Source organism: Protopterus annectens, chromosome 9.part0 (assembly GCF_019279795.1).
Source record: "Protopterus annectens isolate FY-2018-M chromosome 9.part0, PAN1.0, whole genome shotgun sequence".
Taxonomy (NCBI): Eukaryota; Metazoa; Chordata; order Ceratodontiformes; family Protopteridae; genus Protopterus; species Protopterus annectens.
Window position 1 is genome coordinate 410,682,413 of NC_056743.1, and position 12,905 is coordinate 410,695,317.

The 12,905-nt window shown below is 45.3% G+C and overlaps 1 protein-coding gene across 2 annotated transcripts in view; it reads left to right on the top strand.

The window, feature by feature from the left end:
- SLC39A14 (solute carrier family 39 member 14) overlaps window positions 1-12,905 on the top strand; it is a 1,521,355-nt gene that overhangs the window by 288,376 nt on the left and 1,220,074 nt on the right. The window lies entirely within an intron of this gene.

Here is a 12,905-nt window from a genome sequence, read left to right on the forward strand (position 1 = left end):
CTTTCTCTACTGAAGCATCACTGTTGAATGCTAAAGTGCAATCTACCACATAATTTTAATCTGTTCACTGTTAATCAAAACCTATTCCATCAGTGAAAAACAACACTTCCTCCTCGATTAATGCATTTACTTTGGAGTCTGGTGTGACCTCTGAATAGGTTATGGTAGGAACGGTGAAACCTCACCTGCCTGTGCGACCTGTGGAAAACTGTACAAGCGGCACCTCTGTATGTTTCAGTGGTTTAGGTATATGTCCGATATTGTTCACATTTCCATGTGCCATTAAAGAAATGCATATATAATTTTATTTGGATTTTTGGTTCCCTAACATCTGCTGAGTTGGGCAGTCTGCTTTATTACCAGTTGTCTGTTATCCTGCTTATACATTCATTACTTAATCCATTTTAATATGGTGGTGGGAGCTTGGTAGATGTTCTTCGTGTTTCACTGTTGCAGTCATCACATTTGGGTTATCCCTACCTGGGTAGCCCTTGGCTGGCCCGAACACCAGAGACTTAGTATTTCTGCATAGGTTGCTGTCGCTTCAGGACTGACGTCAGGCCATCAGTAGTATAAAGTAAGGCAGCGGTCGCCATTACATCAGTCTTTCTTTCTTGCCGTGGAACCCAAAGCAGAAGCAGTTCGCATGAGTGTCTGGTTGGCTGCTACCTGAGTTTTCGTCTACCGAATTGAAGTTGAAGTCTTCTAAAGCTAAGTACCCCATTGGGGATCCTTTTTTCTTGCACTAACCAATGTCAGAAAAAGTTAATAATGGTCTCGCCTGTGGAAAGCAAATATCACACCAAGACTTCCATTCTTACTGCATCACTTGTTTAGGCCCAGACCATGACGTCCCCCGTTGTCACTTCTGTGCTTTGTTCATTGCCAGAACTGTCCGCCATATTGTAGCCAGATATTTTTGCTTACAGTCCACGAACTCTGACATGGCTTCGTAAGCCATCCGACAGCAAATCTTCAGAAAAAATGTAAAGATAAAGGCAGAGACAGACCGCACAGGTCCACACCTACCGATGACACTTCCGTTAAGCTAGTTGTCAGTTCTCCGGTCCTCAGTGAGGCGCTTTCGCAGCCCCTGATGCCCGCTTCTTTGGATTCGCAGCCTGCTACTGAGGCCCTTTCAGAGTCCTGTATGCCGCAAAACTCTTCTTTGACTAAGGATCCTGCGGTCGTCTCTCCCTTGCATGGGTCCGGAGCCGCTGAGCAGGCACCAGCTTCCAAGGAAGACCTTCGCACTACCAATTCTCAACACAAACAGTCTTCTTTTGCGAGTACTTTTCTTTCAAAAACTACCGAGTTTCTAAGGCCCAGGGTATGGACCACACCCAAGAAACCGACGACCCACTCTCAGGCACCTGCTTCCATGCCTCAGTCTCAAATGCTTAAAATGTCAGAAGACCTTATCATGCTGATCAGGGGAAGCCAAGCTACCCCATCCAAAAGGAAAAGTGATCTGTCCCCTGTAATTTTGTCTGAACAAGAGTCAGATGAATCTGATGCATCTGAATATAATCCTACTTATGAGGATTCAGATGCAGAGGATTCCATTCCTTCAGTCCCTCCCCCAGAAGATTTTTCCTTTGGGGAAACCCTGCATTCCTTAAGGGAGCATTTCCAGTGGGAGAGTAAAGACTACCCTCAGTCAAAAAAGAGACTCTGGGAATTCCTAGATCTTCCACAGCACAGGCCCTTGGCCATCCCCCCAGTCTTGGATGTTGTGGAGGATGTTTTCATGGAATCCAGCTTGACTCCTGCCACCCACCCACTGCACCCAGAAAACCAGACGGATACTACAGAGTCCGTGTCTCGCACAAATTTATTTTTAAAAATCCTACTGCTGACTCTGAGATCATTTCTTAAGGAGCTAAAGGGATTAAAGCAACCTCTGCTAAGAATCCCACTCCCTCAGATGGGGATTCCCGAGCACTGGACAGACGAGGTAAAAAAGTGTACACCTCGGCTACTCTTGCTGTCAGGGCACTAAACTGTCAGTTCCATATGCTGAAATTTCAGCAACACACCGTAGAACCCCTTAAAAAAATGTCTTCCTTTCCTGCGTGGGCAGAATCGAATTACAAGAGTTAATGCATTCAGCAAGTCAAGTAACTAAACACACCTTGCACTGTGGTTTTGACACCCTAGAAGCTTCTTGCAAGGCAGCAGTCACTGGATCTGTCATTAGAAGGCATGCATGGCTTAAGGAGCAGCCCCTGCCAGACCATGTCAAATCTAAATTGTTGGATGCCCACTTGCACAAGGATAACTTATTTGGCACTAAGACAGAAGAGCTCTTAAAAAAGATAGAAGAAAAAGCAAAATCTATGCAAACAGTTAAGGATTTTTTGCAGGTCCAGCCACCTAGGTTCAGCAGGCATTGTCCCACCTAACAGTGGTACTTTCCTGCTACCAGTAAGCCAGTCCAGCCTAGGCGTTGTGGAACCAGTCCCCCCAGACAGCAGCCACAGGGTAGGCAGAGATCTAAGCAGAGAACCACCTCCACTTCAAACCCAGGGAGTTTTAAGCCACCCCCTTATGGCAAGAACTCACAATGACTCACCTCTCCCACCCCCTCCCTCTGCCCACCTTCACTTACCCGTAGGAAGAAAACTCTCCTTTCACGCAAGCACCTGGGCCACCATTACCAATGACCACTGGGTTCTGAACATAGTGTCCCAGAGATACAAATTTTCCTTCCACACCCTTCCAACTCCAAAAGGGTTCCCAGATCTACCACCAAACCAGTGAGCAGAGGCTCAAAAGCAAATCCTTTCTCTGCTCTCTATGAGGACAGTAGAGCATGTTCCTGCAGAACAGATAGGCAAAGGTTTCTGCTCCAGACTTTTTCTGGTGCCCAGAAAAGAGGGCACCTGGTGCCCCATCCTCGATCTATCCATTCTAAACACCTTCCTGGTGATTCCAAAATTCAAAATGCTTACCCTCCAGCAGCTGCTACCCATGCTCTCCAAGGACACTTAGCTAGCCATCCTAGATCTAAAAGAGGCCTATCTCCACATTCCTATCAGGGAATCATGCAGGAAATATCTCCGTTTCAGGGCAGACTATTAACACTTTCAGTTGTCTGCGCTTCCCTTTGGCTTATCTACTGCTCCCAGAGTTTTCACAAAATGTTTGGCTCCAGCCATTGACTTTTGCAGACAAAGAAATATTCAGATCTACGCATAATTAGATGACTGCCTTATTCAGGCAGACAGTCAGGAAAAGCTGCTCAAGCACCTGGCCTTTGTAAAGACCCTACTAACCTTCCTAGGGTACACAGTCAATGCCAGGCCCCAGCTATCTGCAAGGAACAACCTGCAAGCTCTGGGGTTCATGGCATCTTGCATAGTACTCAATTCCATATGCCAGACTGCATATGAGGAAACCTCAATGGTACCTAAAAAGGCTTTGCTGTCAACACTCTCAAGACCTGGAAACTCTTCTACCTGTAATTCCTTGCCTCAGAAAAGATTTTTTTTGATGGGCAACAGCATGCTCCCACAACAAGGGACTGCCTTTCTCACCACCTCCCTCCCCCCAGACCCTCACCACAGATGCATCAGACTATACTTGGGGGGGCTCACCTGGATGGCAGGTGTATACAGGGCCAATGGAGCCTGCAGCAAATCCCTCTGCACATCAGTCAAAAAGTTGCAGTTAGCGCAATTCCTACCAGGCTCTCTCAACTCTCAGGCAGACCAATTAAGCAGAAATCTTCTGGACCCACACGAGTGTTGGCTCAACAGAAGAACCTTCACCTTAATAACTCAGAAATGGGGTACCCCCAAGATCGACCTCTTTGCCTCCCACACCAGCCATCAGCTCAGCAAATTCTGCACCAGGGAACATCACTGCATGGCTTGGAAAGTGGATGCCCTGTCCTTCCCCGGGGTCAATCTAGCGGTCTGTGCCTTTCCTCCACTACTTCTCATCCCCAGGGTACTGCTCAATATAAAGGAGGAAAAACCAAGGACCATTCTTATAGCTCCAGACTGGCCCTGGCAGCATTGGTACCCCTTACTGTTCAGCCTGTCCCCACTGCCCCCATGGCATCTTCCTCAGATTTCAAGCCTCCTGACCCAGAGGGAAGGGGAATGCATGCATCCCCAATTGCAGACACTCAACTTGGCAGCTTGGCTTATTCCCTAACCCTGAACCATGGCAGCTTGGCTTATTCCCTAACCCTGAACCAATCTGCCAGCCTCAGCAAGCAGGTTCTAGATGTTACCTGTGAGGCCAAAATGTCCTAGCACCAGAAAGTCTTATGCTGACAAATGGAAAAGGTTCTGCACCTGGATCCAGGCTATGGGAGCCAATATGGCACAGCCCTCCCTCCCCTCATCCTCGATTACTTAGCTGACATAGTTCACAGTGGTCTCTCTTTCTCCTCTATAAAGATTCATGCCTCTGCTATTTTTGCAGGTCTATGTTAAATAAACAAACGCTTAAAATGTCGAGTACAACATGCTCAAACACTTTTAAGCGAACATTTATTTAATCGACAGCTCAAAATGTCGGAAAAAAGAGTACGGAAATATTTTGTTTGGCCAGCACTGAAATATGTGACACAGTACGTCATGTAAGCTACTCCTAATGGCACCATATGGTGCAGAATGAGAGAATTTCCCTCTTCTGCACAGAAGTGCGGTCTCGGAGTTTGTATATTTAAGTAGGGGGTGTGGGGGGGGGGGCCGTTAAGGTATGTTTTTCTTTTTTTTTATGATAGATTTGAACCTGCTGTCAGTGTAGTGTCCTACAGCACTTGGGAGGAGTAGGTGGCCAAACAAAACTTTTAGACGTTCTGGATTACAACATTCTGAGCTGTCAGTTAAACATTCGCTTAAAAGTGTTAAGAGTATGTTGTACTCGACATTTTAAGCATTTGTTTATTTAACATAGACCCATTTTTGCTCACTTTCCCACCGAGAAGACCCTTTTCTCACACCCTTTGATCAAACAGTTCCTAAGAGGGGCTAGCAACTTGAGGCCAAGCAGAATGGCAGCAACACCAATCTGGGGCCTTAACTTTGTATTGGAAAAGCTCACTCTACCCCCTTTCGAACCAGCTTCTTCTACAGAGCTAAAATTTTTCTCCTGGAAAACAGCATTCCTTCTGGCCATCACTTCAGCCAGCAGATTCTCTGAGCTGCAAGCTCTCATGGCTGTGGAACCCTTCATCATCTTCCATGCTGACAGGGTATCCTTCAGAACTAACCCATTCTTCATGCCCAAGGTGGTGTCCAGTGTGGCTCACAACCAATCCATTCATTCGCCCACCATTTTTGCTAATCCCCAGAACAAGGGGGAAAGGATTCTGCACTCTCTAGATGTGCACAGACAACTCCGATCCTGTCTAGACAGGACTAAATCCTTTAGAAAGTCTGATCAATTGCTGGTTAGCTTTGCTACAGGGACAGACGACAAAGCCATGTCCAAACCATCTCCAAATGGATAGCACACTGCATCCATTTCTGCTACAAACAACATGGAAAGCCTCCCCCAAGGGGGTCAGGACACACTCCACCAGAGCAGCCTCCACCTCTGCAGCTTTCCTCAGAGGAGTCCCCACCAGGACAACTTGGAGACTGTCACCTGGACATTTGTTCACACTTTTACCAAGCATCATCACCTGTGTATCCAAATCCAGGGCAGGGTTTGCCTCTGCAGTCTTGCAGGGCATCCTAGCCAGCCCCTAGTTTCCTTGACTGCCTCCACCCATTTCCTCAGCTTTGGGAATCAACCCAAATGTGAATGCAACAGTGAAACATGAAGAACATAGTACAGTTGTGTACACTTACCATAAATGTAGATGTTCGAGTGTAGTCACTGTTGCAGTCCTGGTTTCCCTCTCTCCATCCCCCTTTCTTCTTCTTTTTTCTTACAAGGGACATAGTAGTATTTAATTTCCACTGGTCGGGTTCTTTCACCAGTACCTGTCTCCCACTTGGGGGCTTCAGACAGGTTAGGGCAAGAAAAACTGATGTATTGGTGTCAGCTGCCTTCCTTTATACCACTGACGACCTGACGTCAGTCCTAAAGCGGCAGCAACTGATGAAGAAATACTAAGTCTCTGGTATTCGGGCCAGCCGAGGGCTACCCTGGCAGGGATAACCCAAATGTAATGACTGCAACAATGAATACACTCGAACATCTCCATTTATGGTAAGTGCACACAACTGTACTTTGTGGGTTTCAGCTGTCTTGTAATGCAAGATGAGGTTCGGTTTGTTGTGCCGTACTTATTTCCTTGTCTAGTAGGTGCATATGATTCCACAGTCAAGTGTATGCATACCTGTGCATGGGGAGCAACGGAAGGCTGATGCTGATTACCAGCAGTCCACCTATGGGGTCATTGAAGCAGTGATAAAACCCATGACCTCCCAAAAAATAATCTTGTCTTTATTGTGTCTTTCCCTACCAACTAGCTAGCCAGTACTCGGAACTCTAATTGCCCCGCTGCTTTTGCCACAAGGCTGGCAGTTCAGAAATGTCAAAAATGCAGCCGAAAAAGAAGAAAATAAAGTTTCGATCACAGGAGTTAAGACTTTGGAAAAACTGAGTTTAGCTGTTTGGTTTCACGGAGGAATTACTTCATTGCATATTCATGTGGAGATTGGTTTCTAATCAAGTCCTGATTGTCTTAGAAATTCTAGCCCTTATCGGTGGTAGTGTCATTTAGTGATATATTTTAAAGGTTGTTAGGATCAGTAAATTTAAAAAAAATAAGATTACTAGTCGGCGCATTTATAGGTTTTATAGCTTCTTTCCTGTTCTCTAGTGCCCATTGTTAAGGCATAAATTTAGATGTTTGTATGGTGCCTAAATATTTGCCTCACATCTGACATGATTATGGACATCCAGAGGGCTTCTGCACATCTGCTTCTGTTTTCTTATGAATTAACACATCCATTGATAGCACTACCTCTCTATGTAACTCATCATCCTGTCATCTTCAGGACACCTTTCACATGACTGAGTATACAAGTCTCAATCATTCCAGAACTTTTTTTCTTCAGTCTACACTGCGGTGGTGGTGCTGCAGTAGCGTTGTTGCCTCATAGTAAGACATTGTCCTGTTCGATTCTCAGCTAGAGCATCTTCTGTGTGGGAGACATGCGTGAATGTGCGTACCTTCATTGAAGGTTGTGCGTCAGAGCTGGCAACTCGGCACGTAAAAATCTACTGCCAATCATTAGCGGACCAGAGTTCCGCTGTGGCGACCCCTAACCGGGAATAGCCAAAAGACACAACAACAACACTCATGGAATGGTCTTTGTTCCTGAATGAGTTGCTGTATTGAATATAATTACTTTTCACTTCAGTATTTTAAATCACAGCTGATACACACATGCCATAATTTTGTTTCCCATGTATAGTCACAAAGAGGTAGGCGTCCATGTGCTTGTCAGCTGACCACCAGCACTCATTTGTCTGATTTCAAAACCTGCCTTGTGACTTAATGGTCATGGAGAGGTAACATCTCGGCTGGCACAGTCTAAGCCTAATTGGAACTGGGACATTATACTCTAACTGATGAGGCAGACAAATGAAACATATTTCTTTTAAATCCAAGTGTAGCAGAAAAGAGATCAAGACATGGGCAACAGACTGATGTGATAAGTGTAAGATGCAGTGTTCCTACACCAGCTATCTAAATGTCCTGTTAAATGCCGCAGCAGTTGAAAGAAAAGGGCAGTAGTACAAGAGATAAGCGAGTATCCTGCAGTTGTCAGAGCTGTTTTAGTTAAAATAAATAAATCATTTTAAATTTGTTTTAGAGATTTTTGCCTTACTGGAAGTAATTTTGGTATGTCATGCCCATTCCAGAGGACTTAAGTAATCCTCACTGTGGAAGTTGAAGTTGCTTTGTGCTCTACACTGCGGTGGTGGTGCTGCAGTAGCGTTGTTGCCTCATAGTAAGACATTGTCCTGTTCGATTCTCAGCTAGAGCATCTTCTGTGTGGGAGACATGCGTGAATGGGCGTACCTTCATTGAAGGCTGTGCGTCAGAGCTGGCAACTCGGCACGTAAAAATATAGTGGTAATGGGTTGGGGGGGTATAGAGCAGTGCAGTGAAGCAAAACTACAGCAAACCAGTTTTGATGCAAATTGTGGAAAGGTTCAAAATATTTTAATACAATGTTTTCTGCAGGAGGCTATTCCCAACTGTAGTCCAATAAATTCTGTAGCAGGCTCTGTAACGTTTGCAGCTGCAAAATGAGGACTGATTTCTGAAAACTGCAGTTTATGATTGGAACAGTGATTTTAAACTTAAAAAAACTGACCAGTCAGACTTTAGCATCAAGGACAGTATTTATTTTATTGACATTCTGTTCATTAGTTGATCAGCAGCTTGAGTGGCTATAAGAGCAGGTCGGGCAGGATGAGAGTGAGTGACCACTTTCGGCGTGCCCATTCTTAGGAACAGGAGGGGGGTGACTGGCTGTCCACAAGAATGACACCCAAGCTGGGAGTACTAGCAGTTATCCATTGGAGTTGAAGCTGACCAAGCCTGTCCTGTGACAGTATATTAAGCATTAGGAAGCCAAGGAGGGCATGAACTGTGAAGGCATGCTTCATTTGAGAGACACCCATCTCAGGCTGTGAAGAGCTGCTGATTGAGGGTTGAGCAGTACTGTGGGGAGAAGGTAGGCAGACAGGCCACCTCACCCCAGGACCAGCAAGCTGATCCATACACTACCATCCATTGGAGGACTGATTGGTTAGGAGTAAATGAGCTGTAGCCTTGTCCAGAAATCCCTAGTGTCCCAACACCACCACCAAAGTGAGTGCATGGGCCAATAAGGTGAAGGTAAAGGAGCCATTGGGCAAGGTCCTGGAGGGAGAGCAAATATAGATATATATATATTTTTGTTAATTAGCAAGTCCAATCTTACACTGCCCATTTTCAGAGAAGACTTGTAAAAGAAAATCTCCAAATAGATGTCACAAGTTCAAACTAAATACAGTGAAAATGCTTAGCATTTGTACATTGGACTGCGTTATTCCATGATTAATACATTTTTGTCATGTTGTTACAGATATTTCCAGTGTTACATGTCTACTGTCAGTAAAAGAGATGTTATAAGTACTAGTTCCTAATATCCAGAAGTTAGCTTGCGATAAACAAATTAGTTCTGCTTTGTATTTCTCAGTATGTTGGCATGTTGTCATTTAACATCATAATTAGTAATAACCATATCATACTAAGTTCGAGTTATATAGACTGTCTAGAATCTGAGAGGAGTAACAAAAGTGTCCATAATTAATAAGCTGTTTAATAAGCAGCAGTTATTTGTAGTGCAGCTAGAAGACAGTCATGGTATTTTGCAGTGCAGAAAATTTAAGGAAGAGGATACGCTGCAGGGAGCATATAGAGTGCTGCATAACAACAGCCAATAGTCAGGCTCCTTGTTTAACAACTGAAGCCAATAGTCAGGCTCCTTGTTTAACAACTGAAGCCAATAGTCAGGCTCCTTGTTTAACAACTGAAGCCAATAGTCAGGCTCCTTGTTTAACAACTGAAGCCAATAGTCAGGCTCCTTGTTTAACAACTGAAGCCAATAGTCAGGCTCCTTGTTGCAGGAGGTCATACATGTAAAGTAGTAAGTCACCAGCCAAGAAGTAGTACAAACCACAGCAAAGACGGCCAACCACGAAAATCTTCTGCACAAAGTCTTTAATGGACGTGACAACAGTAAAAACAACTAGCAGTCAAATTTTAAAACAAGCGCTTTCGCCTGGCTGATACCAGGCTTTATCAAGATCAAGGTCATACATGTGCTATAATGATGCAGACAACAGCACTCCTAATGACACATCCTTTCCAGAAGTCTTGCACCTTTAGGGGCATTTGGCTTCATTCTTTCATCATAGCTTTTAGTGAGACTATGTTTATAAAGGGGAAGCCGCTGGGTTCTTTTTTTTACTAAAAGAATGATGAACTTCTAGCATCAAACATTTCCTGGGTCATTTCTGAAGGCCAAGACGTTAAGCAGTTTAAGGAATATGCCAGTATATGAAATTATGTTCATAGGCTCCTAGGTTCTTAGGAGGTTACTAGGCTAACAGCCCTAGAACCCATACAAGCCAAGCCATATTTATCCCATGTTACCCTAGTTATTGGTTAGGTGAGTGAAGTTCGCAGAAGTAAGGATCCGTGACTGTTTTTGTGTAAATTTGCATCTTGATTTCTCCAGAGAAACTTGCATGTGTTCTATAACTGTCACTCTGTAAAGATCATTCCTTGATGTTCGTTAGTAATGTGCCACATTTTACATCAAACTTTGGCAGTGAGAGCTGCGAGCTAGCAGGTTTTATATGAACTTAGAAGACTTTGCTACCGTTCTTATTCCTTCTACTACTCATTTCTATTTCTGCCATTGTTAATTCTTAATACACTAAACAGAAAGTAAACATTCAAAGTAATGCAGTATAAAACATGCATACCCTTTCATGTGTGACACACAACAGGCACTGGTGGCCAAGATTTAAAACTGTCATGTTGAGCCAGGACTTCTGTCCTTCAGCATTTGATTTGTACATCAAAGATCTGCAGAGGGTATCTGCGAGATGTCTTCTCATTTCCCAGCTACTGAGTAGGACTGCCACCTAATCTGCGACATGTCTTCTCATTTCCCGGCTACTGAGTAGGACTGCCACCTAATCTGCGACATGTCTTCTCATTTCCCAGCTACAGAGTAGGACTGCCACCTAATCTGCGACATGTCTTCTCATTTCCCAGCTACTGAGTAGGACTGCCACCTAATCTGCGACATGTCTTCTCATTTCCCAGCTACTGAGTAGGACTGCCACCTAATCTGCGACATGTCTTCTCATTTCCCAGCTACTGAGTAGGACTGCCACCTAATCTGCGACATGTCTTCTCATTTCCCAGCTACTGAGTAGGACTGCCACCTAATCTGCGACACGTCTTCTCATTTCCCAGCTACTGAGTAGGACTGCCACCTAATCTGCGACACGTCTTCTCATTTCCCAGCTACTGAGTAGGACTGCCACCTAATCTGCGACATGTCTTCTCATTTCCCAGCTACTGAGTAGGACTGTCACCTAATCTGCGACATGTCTTCTCATTTCCCAGCTACTGAGTAGGTACTGCCACCTAATCTGCGACATGTCTTCTCATTTCCCAGCTACTGAGTAGGACTGCTACCTAATCTGCGACATGTCTTCTCATTTCCCAGCTACTGAGTAGGACTGCCACCTAATCTGCGACATGTCTTCTCATTTCCCAGCTACTGAGTAGGACTGCCACCTAATCTGCGACATGTCTTCTCATTTCCCAGCTACTGAGTAGGACTGCCACCTAATCTGTGACATGTCTTCTCATTTCCCAGCTACTGCGTAGGACTGCCACCTAATCTGCGACATGTCTTCTCATTTCCCAGCTACTGAGTAGGACTGCCACCTAATCTGCGACATGTCTTCTCATTTCCCAGCTACTGAGTAGGACTGCCACCTAATCTGCGACATGTCTTCTCATTTCCCAGCTACTGAGTAGGACTGCCACCTAATCTGCGACATGTCTTCTCATTTCCCAGCTACTGAGTAGGACTGCCACCTAATCTGCGACATGTCTTCTTATTTCCCAGCTGCTGAGTAGGACCTCCACCTAATCTGCGACACGTCTTCCCATTTCCCAGCTGCTGAGTAGGACTGCCAACTAATCTGCGACACGTCTTCCCATTTCCCAGCTACTGAGTAGGACTGCCACCTAATCTGCGACACGTCTTCTCATTTCCCAGCTACTGAGTAGGACTGCCACCTAATCTGCGACACGTCTTCTCATTTCCCAGCTGCTGAGTAGGACTGCCACCTAATCTGCGACACGTCTTCTCATTTCCCAGCTGATGAGTAGGACTGCCACCTAATCTGACACGTCTTCTCATTTCCCAGCTGATGAGTAGGACTGCCACCTAATCTGCGACACGTCTTCTCATTTCCCAGCTGATGAGTAGGACTGCCACCTAATCTGCGACACGTCTTCTCATTTCCCAGCTGATGAGTAGGACTGCCACCTAATCTGCGACACGTCTTCTCATTTCCCAGCTGATGAGTAGGACTGCCACCTAATCTGCGACACGTCTTCTCATTTCCCAGCTGCTGAGTAGGACTGCCACCTAATCTGCGACACGTCTTCTCATTTCCCAGCTACTGAGTAGGACTGCCACCTAATCTGCGACATGTCTTCTCATTTCCCAGCTACTGAGTAGGACTGCCACCTAATCTGCGACACGTCTTCTCATTTCCCAGCTACTGAGTAGGACTGCCACCTAATCTGCGACACGTCTTCTCATTTCCCAGCTGCTGAGTAAGACTGCCACCTAATCTGCGACACGTCTTCTCATTTCCCAGCTGATGAGTAGGACTGCCACCTAATCTGCGACACGTCTTCTCATTTCCCAGCTGATGAGTAGGACTGCCACCTAATCTGCGACACGTCTTCTCATTTCCCAGCTGATGAGTAGGACTGCCACCTAATCTGCGACCGCGCCTTCTCATTTCCCAGCTGATGAGTAGGACTGCCAACTAATCTGCGACACGTCTTCTCATTTCCCAGCTGCTGAGTAGGACTGCCACCTAATCTGCGACACGTCTTCTCATTTCCCAGCTACTGAGTAGGACTGCCACCTAATCTGCGACATGTCTTCTCATTTCCCAGCTACTGAGTAGGACTGCCACCTAATCTGCGACATGTCTTCTCATTTCCCAGCTACTGAGTAGGACTGCCACCTTTTCAAGTGTACAAACAGATCATAACCACAAGCAGTGCAAAGGACTGCACTTCATTTTTTTTGTTAATATACAAGCTCACTATTTCTTGAGTTTGACTTGTTCCTGTTCTGCCCTCTAGCATTAAGGAAACTGTT